This window comes from Corvus hawaiiensis, chromosome 5 (genome assembly GCF_020740725.1).
Source record: "Corvus hawaiiensis isolate bCorHaw1 chromosome 5, bCorHaw1.pri.cur, whole genome shotgun sequence".
In the NCBI taxonomy this organism is placed as follows: domain Eukaryota; kingdom Metazoa; phylum Chordata; class Aves; order Passeriformes; family Corvidae; genus Corvus; species Corvus hawaiiensis.
The window spans coordinates 63266510-63282229 of NC_063217.1; the positions used below are offsets into that span (position 1 = coordinate 63266510).

At 37.0% G+C, this 15720-nt stretch overlaps 1 long non-coding RNA gene across 7 annotated transcripts in view; it reads left to right on the top strand.

Annotated features, from left to right (window-relative positions):
• Nucleotides 1-15720, top strand: part of LOC125325819 — a 50995-nt gene that overhangs the window by 14180 nt on the left and 21095 nt on the right. For 6 of the 7 annotated variants that reach the window (XR_007203564.1, XR_007203558.1, XR_007203560.1 and 3 more), the window contains one exon: nt 13252-13346. The exons of the other annotated variant lie outside the window; for it this stretch is intronic. This is a non-coding gene — a long non-coding RNA (uncharacterized LOC125325819). The remainder of the gene's footprint in view (nt 1-13251; nt 13347-15720) is intronic. 7 annotated transcript variants of the gene reach the window in all.

Genomic DNA, 15720 nt, shown 5'->3' on the forward strand with positions numbered 1-15720 from the left:
GCTCCATGTGCATTACATATACAGACACACTACTGTATATTATCATGCAGGTGGGTTTAAGCACATTATAATATGTATGTAGTAACACACAGACATACACAGTTAATATGTTTTATAGACTACTAAAACTATATTCGTTACAAACTACTAACAAAACCCCAGACCATGACATGACAAAAGAATTAATTTCTTTTAAAACCTTTTTGGTTTTTTTCTGGATTGCAGAAGAGTATTTATTAAGCAAGAACAGTCTTTCAAACATACAAGATAGTACACTTCCATTAATTGATTTGTTTTAGTGACAGAGAAAAAGTAACACTTGTGGTAGAACAACCAATACACACCAAAAATTGCTATCTGGTTCCACACCATTTCATAAGACTTCCAAACAAAACAATTCCTTTTTTTTACAAAATTGTCCTTCTATAATTTGTTCTAAAACCTTTAATTAAAACATTTGGCAATGGGGTAGAGAGATGTTGTGGGTTTTCTCTTACATTTCAGTTTAAAATATTTTGTGTTATTTTCTTTTAAAATGTAACTGTGTTGAAAATCATGGTTTCTCTTTGCTTCAGGCGACAACATTCCAAAAGAATGAGTATGACATATTTTGGTAGCTTGATTTTTGCTTTGACTATACAACTTTCTGGCAGCTTGTCTTACTGAGAAATCTTAGGTTATAACTTAAGTTAAACCATCCTCTAATTTTCTCACACATTGCTTTTTCAAAAGGGATAAACCAAAGATTTTATGCTGAATTTTACCCAGCTGTGTTTGATGGCATAAATGAGGGCAGAGGTTAAGCCTGACTGAAATTGGGACCTTCTAAAGAATTCAGCTGTGGGCATATGAAGAGCAAAGCAATGCAGCTTATTCACACCATCATCGCTCTTTTGAATCTGATGCTTTGATATGATGATTTGATACCAGTAAAATGGTCAAACATATTTTAAAATAAAAAAAGCAACTGAGTTGAGAGATAAAATAGTACAAATTGGAAATTTTTCATGTTTCACAAACTGCACAGTGCCACAGAATGAGACCGGAATATTTTTAATTACCCTTAAATGTGACTAAGCTGTGTGTAGGTATCAGAAGCAGGTAAGTCAGAGGAAGAAACCTTACTCCTCAGTAAAGATTTGGACCAACTGAGATAAGTCAACATATGTAGAAAATTAAATCTGATTTAATAATGATGAAATTAATAGAAAATTTTATTTTCAAGAATATGAAGGTTACTACTTTATTCAGTTCAAGAAGTGAGAAACGAAATAACTGAGTGGACGGATATCATCACGGAGAGAAACCCCCTCAGAGAGCAAGCTTTTAATTAAATCATTACAGATGCTGACCTAGGCATTAAGGGAAATCAATGTTTCTGGTTTGTACAGCATTTAAGGACATACAAGCAGATTCAGAAGTGAAGAGTGAAAAGCACCAGAATTCATGTGTGCATTGGCTTTACTCCTCCTGGGATCACTAAGGTCATTGGCAAAGCTCGTGCTGACCATAAAGTCACACGCTCAGGCCCAACTGCTCACATTGTTGTTTGGTTTTTGTTCATAAAGAAAACAGAGATTTATGAAACTGGAAAAACAAAAATTTCCTTGGGGTAATAGTGAGCCTCAAGAAGTTTAACAGCATTGGAATCTCACTGCAGCTGCAGTATTGGCCATTTTCCTTTACACAGGAGTTTGATGGAATTCTCTGTACAAAAAATACCTGACCTTTCTCTATTTGCACTTTTAAAAAACCCATGGCCTTTATTGTACTAGCAGTGCTGTTTTTAACACTAGATGTAACAAAAAAGGGATAGAAAACTTCTTTATAGAGATATATGTGCATTGCTAGGACTAGCAGTATTCCTTTTGGCTTGATTTTGTCTCTTTAGGTCAGGGATGCATGGAATGGGCTATTAACTTTTTCATGTTGGGCCCCTTCTAGTCTGCTAAACACAGAAGGCATACAAGGTAGGTGATGGTGCTAAACAAGTTGCTTTAAGCACAGCTCCCAGGTATTCATCACTGAATGTAAGCCAGAAGATACAGTAATTGTTCTGTGTGAGAAACAGCATCTTTACTAATAGATGTTGTCTGAGGCTTGAAGTTTAGGATTTGTTGGATTATCAAAATTCCTTCCTTTGCATTAGTGATTTGAAATATCTCTTCATCAAATAAAATAATTTAGGTGGGATATGCAGTCATGTATCAGTAAACCAAGAAAGAGAATCCTAGTACTGGATGTCATTTACTCCCTACTCTTTGTAAATCCTACTGGGACTGTAATCTCCTCAGGGCAGTCACTGTCTACTATGCTGTGTTTGTGCAATGCCTAGCAGAACATGCCTCTACTTTTTCTTCAATACAAAATAAGTAACATCATTATGATTCCATTGTATTTCCTTCTTGTAATCAGGCCTGTCTCAATACAAAAAATAACACCACCAAGACTCTTAGCTATAATATTAGAACTGACCGCAGCAAGAAGCACTATTCTTTATTCTGAAAGGGAGTCCCTGATAAAAGTAGAATTTAAGACCTTTGAAAGACCAACTACAATTTATGATTTATGTGGCTCTGTGGCAGGTAGTACAGTCTTCGAATAGAGGAGAGTAATGTCTTAACATCTATATCATTATGTGAGTTAAATGAGTTGTGGGCATTAGTAGGTAATGAACCATAAGTTCTACTAACACTGAAGTTTAGAAGGTTATAGTGGAAACCTGGACACAGCTATGTTTGAATTTAGCCTATTAGCTCAAAATAGATCATCACCCCAAACTGTGAATTTTATATTCATGAATAAGCCTCCATAATTATAGAAGTAAGAGCAGCAATAATTACAATACATAATATGTAATCACTATTAAATAGGAGAACATTCCTTTGTTCAAGTAGTCCTGTTGGTACTGTGGTGAGTAAATTCATAGGGGACTGAGTGGAAATTCATTTCTAGGCATTTGGAATTTGACTCCCAAGTTTTAAGATTAGTCTGCACACCACATTCCCATTACTTGTTCTCGTGATTGTGATTTTTGTAATCAACCTCATAAATGCATAAAGTATATAGCATTTTAAATATTCAAAGTACTGTAGAGTCATTACTGATAATTTTGCCCCTTTTATCCCCCCCCAAAAAGAATAATTTCTTACTTCTCAATGTCTTTTTTCCCCTTCAGTGAAGTGTTATGTTCAGTGATGAATACTGAGAATTTCCAGGGTCTCTCAAGTTAATGCCTGACCAACTCCTGCTTCAGATTTGATGAGATCTTTCTCTGCCTGTCCTGAAACTGTGCTTGGACAGACTGGGGAATGGCAGATTATGAAGCAGAGCTGGAAGTGCCAGAGACAGGAGGGCAAAACTCAAAATATGAACAGGTGGGAAACGAGATCTGAGAGAATTAGGAACCAACACGTTTTACCTACACATCCTCTTGTGTTTGGGGTGAATCAACTGATTCCCTAAGCAGGAAAACTGACAAACAGGGCAAAAACTGGGGGACAGGTTGGATTCACCTGGAGCTCTCTGCAGCCCTGATGAGTACGATATCTGTCCTAGGTGAAGTCTCTAAGATATCGATAACAGCACTTGTATACACGCTTGCCTTCGAGGCCTGAAATGTCATACAGCTGCTCTCAAATTTCCATGCACTACTGCCTAAACAGTCAGCCTCTTCTGTTGAGGACACTTAACAGGATTGTAGGATGCAAACAGTGCCTTGTATATGCATACAACTTGCTTGGTTTTCTTCAGCTTCCGTCTGTAGGTGCTGCAAATTGCATGTTTAGCTTGTGCCTGAGCGGGCAAAGACGGACTGCTGTGGTCTAAAGAATCCATCTTTGCCCCACATGCTGCTGCTTATGTGAGGATGAGGAAGGCAATGGCAGCCCATATAAATAGCCCAAATCCAAAGCAGATATTGTCCTACCAACACATCTGCCTCAGGTCTGCCAGGAAAAGGTCAGAAAGCTTTATTCTCTGAGATCCACAGATCTTTGGGTTCGGCTTCTGGTTCTGTCTTGTCTTCAACTCACATTTTCAGGAGTTTCTCCTTGCCCAGAAGGGCAGGGAAGAAAAGCAGGTTAATCAGAGGCAGGGAATGGGGGATGGATGTTACGATGCCTTTGGCGGTGGGGAGGAGGGTGGAGTTCTCGGTCTAGGATGGGTTGTGGAGTACAGGATGAGGTGGAGAGAAAACATGTCAGCAGAGGAACAGGGGAAGGGGGAAATGAAAAATTCCTGTTCCTCACGGTACCTTTCAAAGTGTCTTTCAGACACAAGACCTAAGCTGCCACATTTTTCATGGACAGCTTGCTTCCAGGCCTTCTCAGTTAAACCTGCTTAATACTCTTTTGCCTTCTACCAGCCTTTTCCCTCTCCCAGCTCCCCATGCTATCTCTTCCAACCCTGAAAAATACAATCCTTTTTCTGCCTCACATTCAATTTTGTTTTCATTGCTATATAACTTCTAGTCTTCTGTGCTATAAGGTAGTCCAATAGTGTGGAATCATCTTGTTGTTAATGTGCATGGTAGGAAATTATTATAATCTTACTGAAAGTAACCAATTGACTTAACTTTAATGCTGAACAAGTTCTAAATAGGCATCTTGAAAAAATAATGCTGCACAGAGATGCCCATTCCATCAAAATTCTTTAAATCAGACTTCAGGTAAATAGAATACTAGTGAAGGGCAAGGGCTTTTCTTGTTTGCTCAACAAGTCTTTGCAGAACAATAAATATATTTCTATTAGAATGTGACTGGGAGATAATCCTATAATGAAATGCACTCAAGTATTTTCAATTACTTGTTCAAAGGGAAGTACTTCATAAAAGGGAGCAGTATTAAGTGTGATCTGAAAGGAAACTCTTCCCAGTGCCTAGCTAGAGGAGCATATGCCAAGGTAAAATCAGATGTAAAGTGTCAACTGTTGGTTGGTTGCATTATAGGAATAAACCCTCTTGAAACTACAGATCAGTCTGTCTGATTTCTGTGCTGTGTTTCAATGCACAGTGAGCTCTTTTGTCTGTGCTTTTCTGTTTTAATTGTCTATAGTGTTGCTAAGTACCTAAGAGAGCCAAGGCATTTGGCTTAATCTGGAAGGAGTACACTAAGCAATTACATGCAAAACTCCCAATCTATCCTTAAATTGAAAATGTTGCTGTTTTCTATGAAAATATTAATCCAGGAGTGATAATTAAAATCTGAAATTCTTTATAATAGCTTTTATTGACCATCAAGCAGATGTGTAATGCAGTTAAAATGCACAGAATACAATATGAAAAAAAAAATTCTCTTTAAAGCCATTTTTTAAGGTTCAGAACACTGATCTTATTTATACACACCCCCACTATCATGTCCACTCTCATAAGTACTATTGGCATATTGTTCCTAGTGGGCTGAGTTAAAAACACCATGAGTCAGACTGCTGTTTCCAGGATGCTATAGGAATCAGGACAAACTTAACATAAAGTATAACTAACTAATTGTTTTTATGTTCTTCACAAGGAGCTTAATTTCCTGGTGAACAGCACAGAACGAAAGCATGACACCATCCATTACTATTATCTGTCATTCTATAGTTTAAGAAAACTGACACTCAAAAGCCAACTGGACATGGTTGTGGCCAACCTCCTCTAGATGACTCTGCCTGACCAGAGTTGGTTGGACCAGATGACCTTTAGAAGTCCCTTCAATCTCAACCATCTGGTGATTTCTAAACCAGAGCTTATGAAGCCTTTACCTAAATGGAATTCCAAGACAAGTGTTTTATATGCTCGGACACGAACAGACAAATGTTTCATGGCATTTCCAAATTCTTTAGTGAAGATGTAAATCTTCTCTGTGCAATCCCATGACAGTTATCCATTTCCTTTGCATACTTTAATAGATGGACAATATCTTTACATGCTTCTCTATAGACCAAAAAAAAAAAAAAAGATTCAGGTCTGTGCCTGACTTACACCTGCAGAACTATATACCTTGCACATTGCTAAAGAACACTCGCAACTAAATTGCCTGCCCATTATGACTGAAAAAAATCTCATCTCACATCTATTTTTATTAAATTTAATCAAAATTTGCTAGAAAAATATAGGTATAAAGTTTTTTGTTATCTTAAATGAGTTTTCATTAGAACTTTGATCCAGCAAAAACCCAGTCTAGTAATGGAATTTCTAAAGTTACTTCTACTAAGTACAGCACTACAAACACCTTTGGGTGTTCATGACTAATCACGAGGTATATAAAGCATGTGCTAAAAATGAAATCGTAGGAAAGGACGAAGTGTGTGAGCACTGAAAACACAAGGGTTATTTTCAGTCTTTCAGCTACAGCTGTCAGTTCAAGGATAATTTTGATCCCTTCGTGGAAATTGTGCATTTACCCCCAACAATATATCTCCCTCCAAATCAACCTGGCACTCATGAGCTGTCTACTTTGCAAGCTTACTAGAAAAATATGCTTGAAAGAGAGATTTTTATTACTCATTCCTTCATCCTATTGCTAGATCAGCAGCCCAGTCATGCTTTTTTTGTTTCTGGTTTTGTTAGTGCTACTTTTTTTCTTTTTATTTTTTTAATTTACAGGTACTCTAATAAGTGTATCATGGATGTCTAAGATTTAAAAAGAGATATTGTTGTGATTTATTCTAATGGTTATAATTTTATCATCTGCTGTCTGTTCCATGAAAGAAGTTGTACAACTGCATGTGTTTCAAGAATTTTTTTTTAATAAACTTGGTGTTACTTGAACACTTCCAAGAAGAGGTTATACAGTTCACTGAGCTAGACAGATTCTATTTATGTCAACTATTACTGTTGCAGTAATAATAACAATAAATACCCCTTTAATTTCTTAGAAGTTGTTTGGGAAATCCTCCAACATGAAGGGCCAGAATGCAGCAAAGATTTTCACTTTTGGTGGTTTTTTAACTGTTCTAGTGAAATACTAAACACTAATATGCAGCTTAAGCCTGCAATGCTCTTGAGAGCTCAGATTAATCTTTCAGAGTAGGTTTCCTTTTGATGGTCTGAGGACATTCACAGTCAAAACTCATTTGTGTTTTCTTCTGTGGTAGTGTGATGGCTCTGCAGGGAGGAAAGGACTGCATACATTTGTTCATTAACCCTCACTTTGGTAAGAAACCCTCTCTGGGACCACACAGACATAGAAATGGGAGCACAAGAGAATCCATATCCAGTTTGTTAACCTGGTTGTAAAGCTTACAAATTACTCCTGGCCATGTAGTTTGGAAAGCTATTACTAGAATGTGTGCTTTGTCTGCATGGAACTTCAGCATTGCTTAATTGGTATGTTCCCTTTGGATACTTGGCTGAAAAGTTCAGTTTGTCACAGTTAATCTTTAATCCACAGCAACTCCAAAATGTGCTTAGTGCACTGAATATGCTGAGTAGTGCATGTTGAGGATGGAACAATAAATTGAGAGGTCATTTGTGTGCAGCGAAGTGTGATTAGGGATCTCTGTAATTTGCAGGCCTCTGAGCTCAAAAGGGCAATAGCTCTGTACTGACAGTGCACAGAGTGAGTACTGTGGGTTGACCTCTGGGCCAAACACATCCCCATCTTTCCACACACTCCCCTCCTCAGGAGGGGGACTTCCAAAAGTGTTTACCTGCAAGACAGGTGGATGGCTGGACAGCTAGTTAGATATTTTCAGTAGCAGGGGATAAGAGATGTTCAGGGGTTCTTTGTTGGCTGATTACAGTGCACAGCTGACAAGAACTTTTCGTATGTGCATTGTCTGCTTTTTGCCATTTAACATTGGATCTTATGTATGTTCACATGAGTCCCTAAGAAAGATTACACCTCTAGCAACTCTGTTTAAAGAAGGACTGTGAGGGTAAGGAGGCAAATTACATATTTATGTCAGCAGGCATAGAAAGATTACTAATTTTGACTTATTTATAAATATATTTGAGGTTAAATAGCAAGGAAAAAGGAACTAATTTAATTAGAGAAAATATTCGTTGTTCTTTCTTTTGATCCTGCGATCAAGAGCCTGGCCATGAGTGAGTTTACCACTTTGCTGTAGTTGGGAATATCCTTTTAGCTGAAAGTTGTATATCAGTCTGAAATTTGACCCTTACAGCAGAGGAGTTGCTACCAGTGACTCATCTCAGTTACCTTTCTCATTTTCTTTTGCTTTTATAAAATTCTTTCAAATTCCTGAAAAGAAGGCATCTAAACAATACAGCATTGATAGCTGTCCACAGCAGAAGGCTGGTGATGCACAGACTTCTGTAAATTCTGCTTCTCATCCCAAGGAGTTGTCATCTCACTGCTCCTCAACTTCCTTGTTCTAAGCAGGATAATGCCATTCTCACAACCCAAATGAAAGGCTGTGTCCTGGAGGCATGATCTAACCCTGAAGGTGTAACCATATGCTTTAAGGGATTTCTTTAAAAGCCTAAAGCCTAACTCAAAGAAATGCTGGAAGGGAGACTATAAGGAAGATGATAAGACAAAAAAATTAGTAATATACAAAACTAAAATTAAATTATAGTCATCTGGCTCATGTTCAAATAATTTATTTTGCTTATCAATTTTTAAAAATTTTCTCTTTATTCTTTATTTAACCCTCTACCCTCAGCAAGGGTGTTACTGAATTTCTAACTCTTGAAATGATTACAGAGAAGTTATAAAAATTCAGACTTATGTTTTACAGTAATGTTGCCCTGTTAGAATATATTCTGAGAAAGTTTTGAGTATTTGTATGTGGAATAAAAATGGAGTTAAATCTCCTTTGATTCTAAAAGCACTTGTATATATTTTGGACAACTCACATCTCTGATTTTAATTAGTAAAAAGCACTTCCAGGTCTTTCATCAAGGAAAAATACAAGAAATTTCAAGCACAATGTGGATTTTACCATTATATTTGCAAAACAAGAATGAGTTTACAATTCATTGTAGAACTATTGCCAAAGGTACATATCAGATAGTATTTGAGCAATCTTGGAAAAAATCTACAAGAAACACTTGTATTCAAAGGAGATTGAGTTTTACATTTACACAAGGAATGGAAAATTCTTAACGGCTTTAGATACAGCCAAGATTTTTACTGTTGAGCCGGTTTTTCTGGATTGACTGAGAACCATTATTGACTTAAAGTTGCCTTTTTTTGTTTGTTTGAAGATAGTGAAAGTTGAAAATTCCAGTAAGACTTTTTGGAGTAGAGAATAAAAACCACTGTAAATTTCCCTCAAGTACTGAGAAAGTTTGAGAATATAATCTATACTCTTTATATGCCACAAGGAATTTTCCTAGGAATTGCGAAAAATGCAAACTACTTCGCTACATGATTTTTGACAAAAAATATTTATTCTCTTTTTACAATAACATCTGTAGACTTATAATAAACCTTCAGCTTAAGTTGCTTCAAACACTGTTTCTGAAGATGCAATATGTTTCTGGTAGAAAATATTTTCAAGTAAAAAAAATTATTTGCAACTCTGCTTACAAACCAGAAAACAACCAGTGATGAAGCATGATTAGATTTCTGAGCTCTCTTGAAATGCTTTTGTTGTAGCAACAGCTGTGAGAGAATATTGTTTGAAGTAAACACCTTTTCTTTGCAGAAATATTGTCCAGCTGCACTGTTCAAGTTACAAGTTACAACATATGTCCCCGTGTCCTAACTATTGTGCGAAGTGTAACTCCCTTAAAGAGAAGAGGGCTGTAGAAGGAAGCACATACAATGCTTTTTACCATGAATCAAGAAGGTGGGAAGGGTAAAGGCAGATCTTGTTTTTTATCATTAATAAACAAAAGTGTTCTCAGCATAGGTTGGCATTGTAAACAGTGAATATGTTACTTAGTTCTTACTTCCTTTATCTCAGAACCTTGAGATTTGCTAGTCTCAGCATTCAGGGGCATGATATGCAGCTAAGAAAACAGCTGTGCATTATCTTCCTCCTCAGTTTCCCAGAGTTTGGATGACTGTGGTGGTTACAAAGTACTTTAGGTGTTAGAGATTACCATTACTGAGTTGGTTTGCACTTGAAATGCTACTTGTAGCTGGTCAGGGAGAAAGAATGCTCTGGTTTCAACATACAGTACTCCTTGAGTTGGTCATGGTGTGCAGACTTGGAAGATGCAGGTAACAGCTTAGTGAGAGGAGTCACAGATATCTGAGTGTTAAATTCCAAATATTGTCAACTTTAATATTTAGTGTTTGGAATAACTTCAAGGACCAGAGGGAAAAAGAATACTTTCTATGCCTTCATCCTATCTTATAGCATATTTGTCAACAATGCTATTATTTGTGTCCTGTCCCTTTAGGTCAATGCAGCTTAAAATTGCTCCTTGCTTTCTGGGACTAAATGCAGACTCATTAATTCATGTGGCCAAGCCCAAATAGGCTGTGCTGTGCCTGTTGGCCTCCCCAGCCTTTCTTTTTATTTGTATATGCATAGAGGCCTTTCATAAAGTCCAGAGAACACCGCTTTGAAATTTTTATTTTAAGGCAGCTTTCCTGGAAGAAAATGTTCTGTATAAACACCATGTTCCAAGATAGTTTCACAGCTATCATCACCATCCTACTTGGCTGGCAGTGGGACTTCCAGGAGCTCTGCTGCACAGAGACAGAAATTATGGCTTCTCAATAGCTGTTTCCAAAGAGCCACTGGCTGCTGGTGATGGTGCCTTTCCCTGTGCACTGAGGAGGACAGGGCATCATTTCTGTAGCTTGACTTAACTGTCAGTCACCAGATAACTGAGACCCTATACAAGCATGTTATCTGCGAAGCTTATGTCCCAGCTCTGATGCCCCCTTTGTGGAAGTTTGTCTGCTTAAGATTCCTTCACCACTGCTGAAATAAGTCACTGACTATCCAGAATTATCTGTGCTTTCAGAAGATCCCAGAAGGTCACGATGGGGAAAAAAGGGGACAAAAAACTGAAACCCCCCCCCCCCATTTAGGTCTTTAAGACAGTGCTTAACATCTGCATCTTATCTGTTGTAGCTGGAGAACTTAAAACTTACAAACAACTTCAGAAATTCACTGAATTCTGTCTAAGTTGTCCCAGATAGATCTTCATAATTTATTAGTGGTATAAAATACTGGAAGATAAGGTCCTAAAAAGGAATTATGCAATTTGATAAAACTACCCTACAGCCAAGGGATTTTGGTTAAGTTAACTTATCCAAATGACTGATACCTACTGCTAGGAAGATTGTCTGGGGTAAAATAAAGCCCGGTCACTGTCCTGCAGTAGGAATTATAAGAGAGAGAAATGTTGTCTGAAGACTTCAGTTAAAACTTTAAAATGTCAAATGATGCATGAAAGCATGAAGCTTGTTATAGAAAAAAGTTGCAGAAATTATTCATAATGATCTAATTTTCTTTGAATTAGTTGTAGCAAGCTTGCCAAAGGAACAACCAAAGGAAATGTAATTTCTCATTTGTTATCTTCAACTAATAAATTAAAAAGAAGATTTTTGGAAAATACGATTTTAAAAGCCACAATTAAGGTTAACGAGGAGAAGAAATTCCCAGCTGTTATAATGGATTATGATTAACAACTGCTATTCAGTATCACTGCCTCAGAGGATAGGGGAATTTCAGGTACTACAGACTGAATACACTGACCTGAATGCCTTGAGATTGACCAAAAGTATGGTTTCACTTCTCAGTACTGCATTGAAAAACAGTAGATTCTACCAATCATAAGAAATACTAGATTTTTTCTTTTCTTGATACAGAAAATTCTGGCTCATTGGGAAACTAATGGCTCAAAAGACCCCCGAGCTGGGATTACTAATATGTCCTGTATTACTGCAAGACTATAGATTTCCAGTTAACTGCAGGGAGTATGTGACTCTTAGAAGAGCTGGGAAAGGCAACTTTTAAAAAGAATGATTTCTCAGTTTTATCTGTGGCACAGATACACTCAATTAATGTTATCATTGTTTGTGTCATATTTCAACGACATAAGTATATTTTAAATTTCTCTTAAATTCTCTTTTGTCACTTTATCGAGGTCTGTCGTGTGTGGTAGAGCGGCCATTAAGGTTCTGTAAGGATTACTGATATACAATATTTCATCTTGAAAAGCTGAATGCAGTTGTTTCCTGAAAGACTTTAAATAAAAAAAACCTGCAAGCTGATGGCTTCTGTTCACCTGACAACAAAATACTGTATTTCGGTCTAATGAAGGTTCTTTCAGCAACACTGTCAATGTATTTTAAAATTTGATTTCAAGAAAGCATCTTGACTTAGAAGAAGTTGCTTGCAGTTCTTTGTTTTCCCTTACTAAAGCTTGTAAAAGCAGTACATTAGAAACAGTTCTAATGTACAGGAAAGCCCTGAGGAGTATTAAGTCCCACTAGGAAAAGAAAAAAAGGGGCAAAATTTGTATGGCTGAGGACTTTGTGGAATTAACAGTCTGGAGGTGAAACCACGCTGTTGTTTTTCCTTGCCTAGGGAATTCGAATACAAGGAGAGACTGTGTTACAAGATAAATCTTAAATAAATATTCAGGTTTAGAAATTTGAAGGAACTGTGGACACATCCCACTGGAATATAAACACTTTTATGTTCCCTATTAATATCAGATTTTGAAGGAATAGGATGAAAGATTCAATTCTTTCCTTAGGTGACATAGCATCAGAATTGATAGGAACTGTCATGATGCATTCCTGTTGGATATGTTTTTACAAAGGGACTATAATCAATTAAACCAGGATGACTCAATTCTTTTATTTTGTTTATGAGAACACGTTCTAAAGATTATGCCTCACACATTAGATAACTCCTGATATTTCTTTGGCTGCTTCCCTCCCAATTCATCATCTGCCTGAGATTTTAAAGCTTTAACCCAGTAGTCACCATTCATCTCTGAAAATCTGATTCAGACTCAGAAGGAAGAGAAGCAGTATAAGATAGTAATTTGTATGTTAAAGTTAAAATAAACTTTTTTAGCCTTTGGTATTTCTCAAGAAAATTCCCAGAAAACCCCCGATTTCTGTTTATGTTCTAACTTCACTCCTTTTCCTCCTATATGTTTTTAACTTTTAGAGGTAGTGAGGTGCTTATGTCATGGCAGAGGTAAGTCAGTCATCTAAGCAGATTTTTCATTCTTTACTGTATTGCCTCATCTTTTCCCCCATTTTTAGAAAGCCAATTGATTCCTGGTTGGCTTGACTTGGTCAAGAAAATACCACATCTAATAAGCATGTAGAAGAGGGTGAGGTTATGAAATGTATTTATTTCCTTTTGTCTTTATTTAAGGTGTTGATTATTGGCTTAATTAAGCCTTTTGATAAGAAGAGGTGGATTCTCTGACATTGTTTGAAGGAAACTATTTGGAAGGAGATGGTTTCAAGGTGCTGATTTTAACTTTTTGTTGAAAAAATGCTTAGCTTGCTCATTTATTGCTTTCTTTTCCTCCCTAAGTGCATGAGAGTAAAATGCCACAGAGTTCATATGAGCAAAGTTTGTTTCTTCTCTGCCTCTAGAGAAGATATAACCCTTTAAGACATTACAGAATGTCCCTTTCAAGTATGGCTCGGTGTCATGCTGATCAGTCTCCTGATGCTGTACAGGAATTCCAGCATGTGATGCTGTTCCTATTGCTACTAAGTTTTGCCTTCATATGTATAAGCTGCAAGTGAAGGCCACTTTGGATAAAAATTAATATTATTTCTCTTCTCAAGAACACCAATATCGACTTGAAGATACAATGAAATTTGTGTCTCTTGCTTTGATTTGATCCACTTGTTCTGAGCAGCAAATTCATTCTCACATTCTTAATTCTCCTGCCAAGATATCCTATTATGACCTTGACTCAGAGACTCAGGACAGGAATGTCCAAAGAAAGCTGCCTTTAGCTCCTGTTAAGATGAAGACATGAATGATTTGACTGCAGTTCTGGGAAGTACTCTTTGAAATTTACTGTTGAACTTTCCAATTGCAGGCAAATTTCCTTATTTTCATCCAGCCCCTTGCTGAATTCTGCTGCTCAGAAAGATGTGGTGCAGTTGATTCACAGTGGGTTGGAATAATTTTGCTTTCACTGTTATCATTTAAGGTGGCTTGCACTCATTTTCCTTCCTCCTTTTTGCTCTCATTCCTGTAGTGGATGTTTCATGTTCCGTGTGTTTCTGATACTACAAGGAAGGGGTTGGCAGCTCAGTCACCTGTCAGTATAACTGTGATGAGGGCAAGTCTTGTGATACAGGAGTTGTTGATAATACAACTAGGCTAATCTCAGGTTACTTTATTATCATATTGTTCCTATATATTTGTTCTGTATTATTCCTATGAGAAATGCAACTAAATATTAAGAGCTTCATTTTGTTGGGGTGTTGCCCACATAAAAATAGAAAAGGGTTTAGAGTCAAAGATTCACTACGATGACAGGGCTCTTAGTTTGGGGTTAGTGGGCAGCAGAGCCACAGTAACTATGATGCAGCTGCCTGGACAAATGAGTTAACAACAACTGTGTGTGTAATTGATGTACTTGGAATGTTGTGGTTTCTACAGTAACTACCCACCTTGGGTGCTATTAACGTTGAACCTGAACCCTTGGTTGAAGGTTGAAGCAGCTGAAACAGTGCTTTATCCATGGAGAATGCCTGTTGATATCTATATATACTATATAGATACATAGATCTCAAATACACTGTTTGCCCTCCTTTGTAAGTGTTACCACTGTACATTGGGCTGGCTGACTCAAATATTCATTGTCTCTCTGAGCTTTTGCCACATGGAGCTGCTTAAAGTACATTTCTTTAGTATTATTTTGCTCACATAACCATATGAACAAGATGGATAATCTGAAATTGCTGTTGATCCCCCAGCTATCTCACTGCATGTAAAGAATTCCTTCTTTTATATTTTCCTCAAAACAGTGAAGGTCCCAACAAGAAATGTATCTGTAGTTCAGAATTTAAAATGTCTGTGAAATCATCTGAGCAGTACACGATCAACAGGTGCTTGAACATTTGGGAGCCACTAGAGGCAACATTCTATGGATGAACAACTCGTATTTATCTTCAGGGTCCAATAAAACAAGAAGGCAGAGGACGTCAGGATAATGCTACTTGCATTGTCCTGTTAGGATATAGAAAAGAAATGTGGATACCAAATAGTAGGAATGGAAAGGAAAAGCAGATTTTAAATTATTGCAAAGTCAGGAACACAGAACTATGTAGTCCAAAACTTCTGTGGAAGAGCTTTTTTCTTCTCTTCTAATGTCAAAAGGTAGAGTTATTGTTCTTTCTGTACATAGAAACACTCTGCTGTGAGTCACCTTAGTCCCCAAATTGAGCAGGATTAATTGGAGAAAATACAGTATTAATCTTTTCCTTACTTTTTGCCAACAGCAGTTGGAAAATATTAGTTAGTAAATGCCACACAAATAACTCAAACTTGTATAGAAGAAATACCTTCTTCAATCTGGGGATGTTTACTTCAAAAGTAGCCATTCTGAATCAGTTTTTACTGTTCTGCCTACAGGACTAAGAAGTCAGATCAGATATGTCCATGTTTTTCCTCTGGAATACATATGAATTTCCTAATTAAAAAAAAACAAACAAAACCCCAAACAAATAACAAGCTGGCCTTAATTTAGACCACCCTTTATATCAATCAGACAATTTATTGTAACCATTGGATTCAGGATGTAGTAAAGCTGGCTGCTTAGCTCTCAGGAAAAAGTAAGCCCTAGGAGAAATGTTGGGCAGATTAGAAAATGGC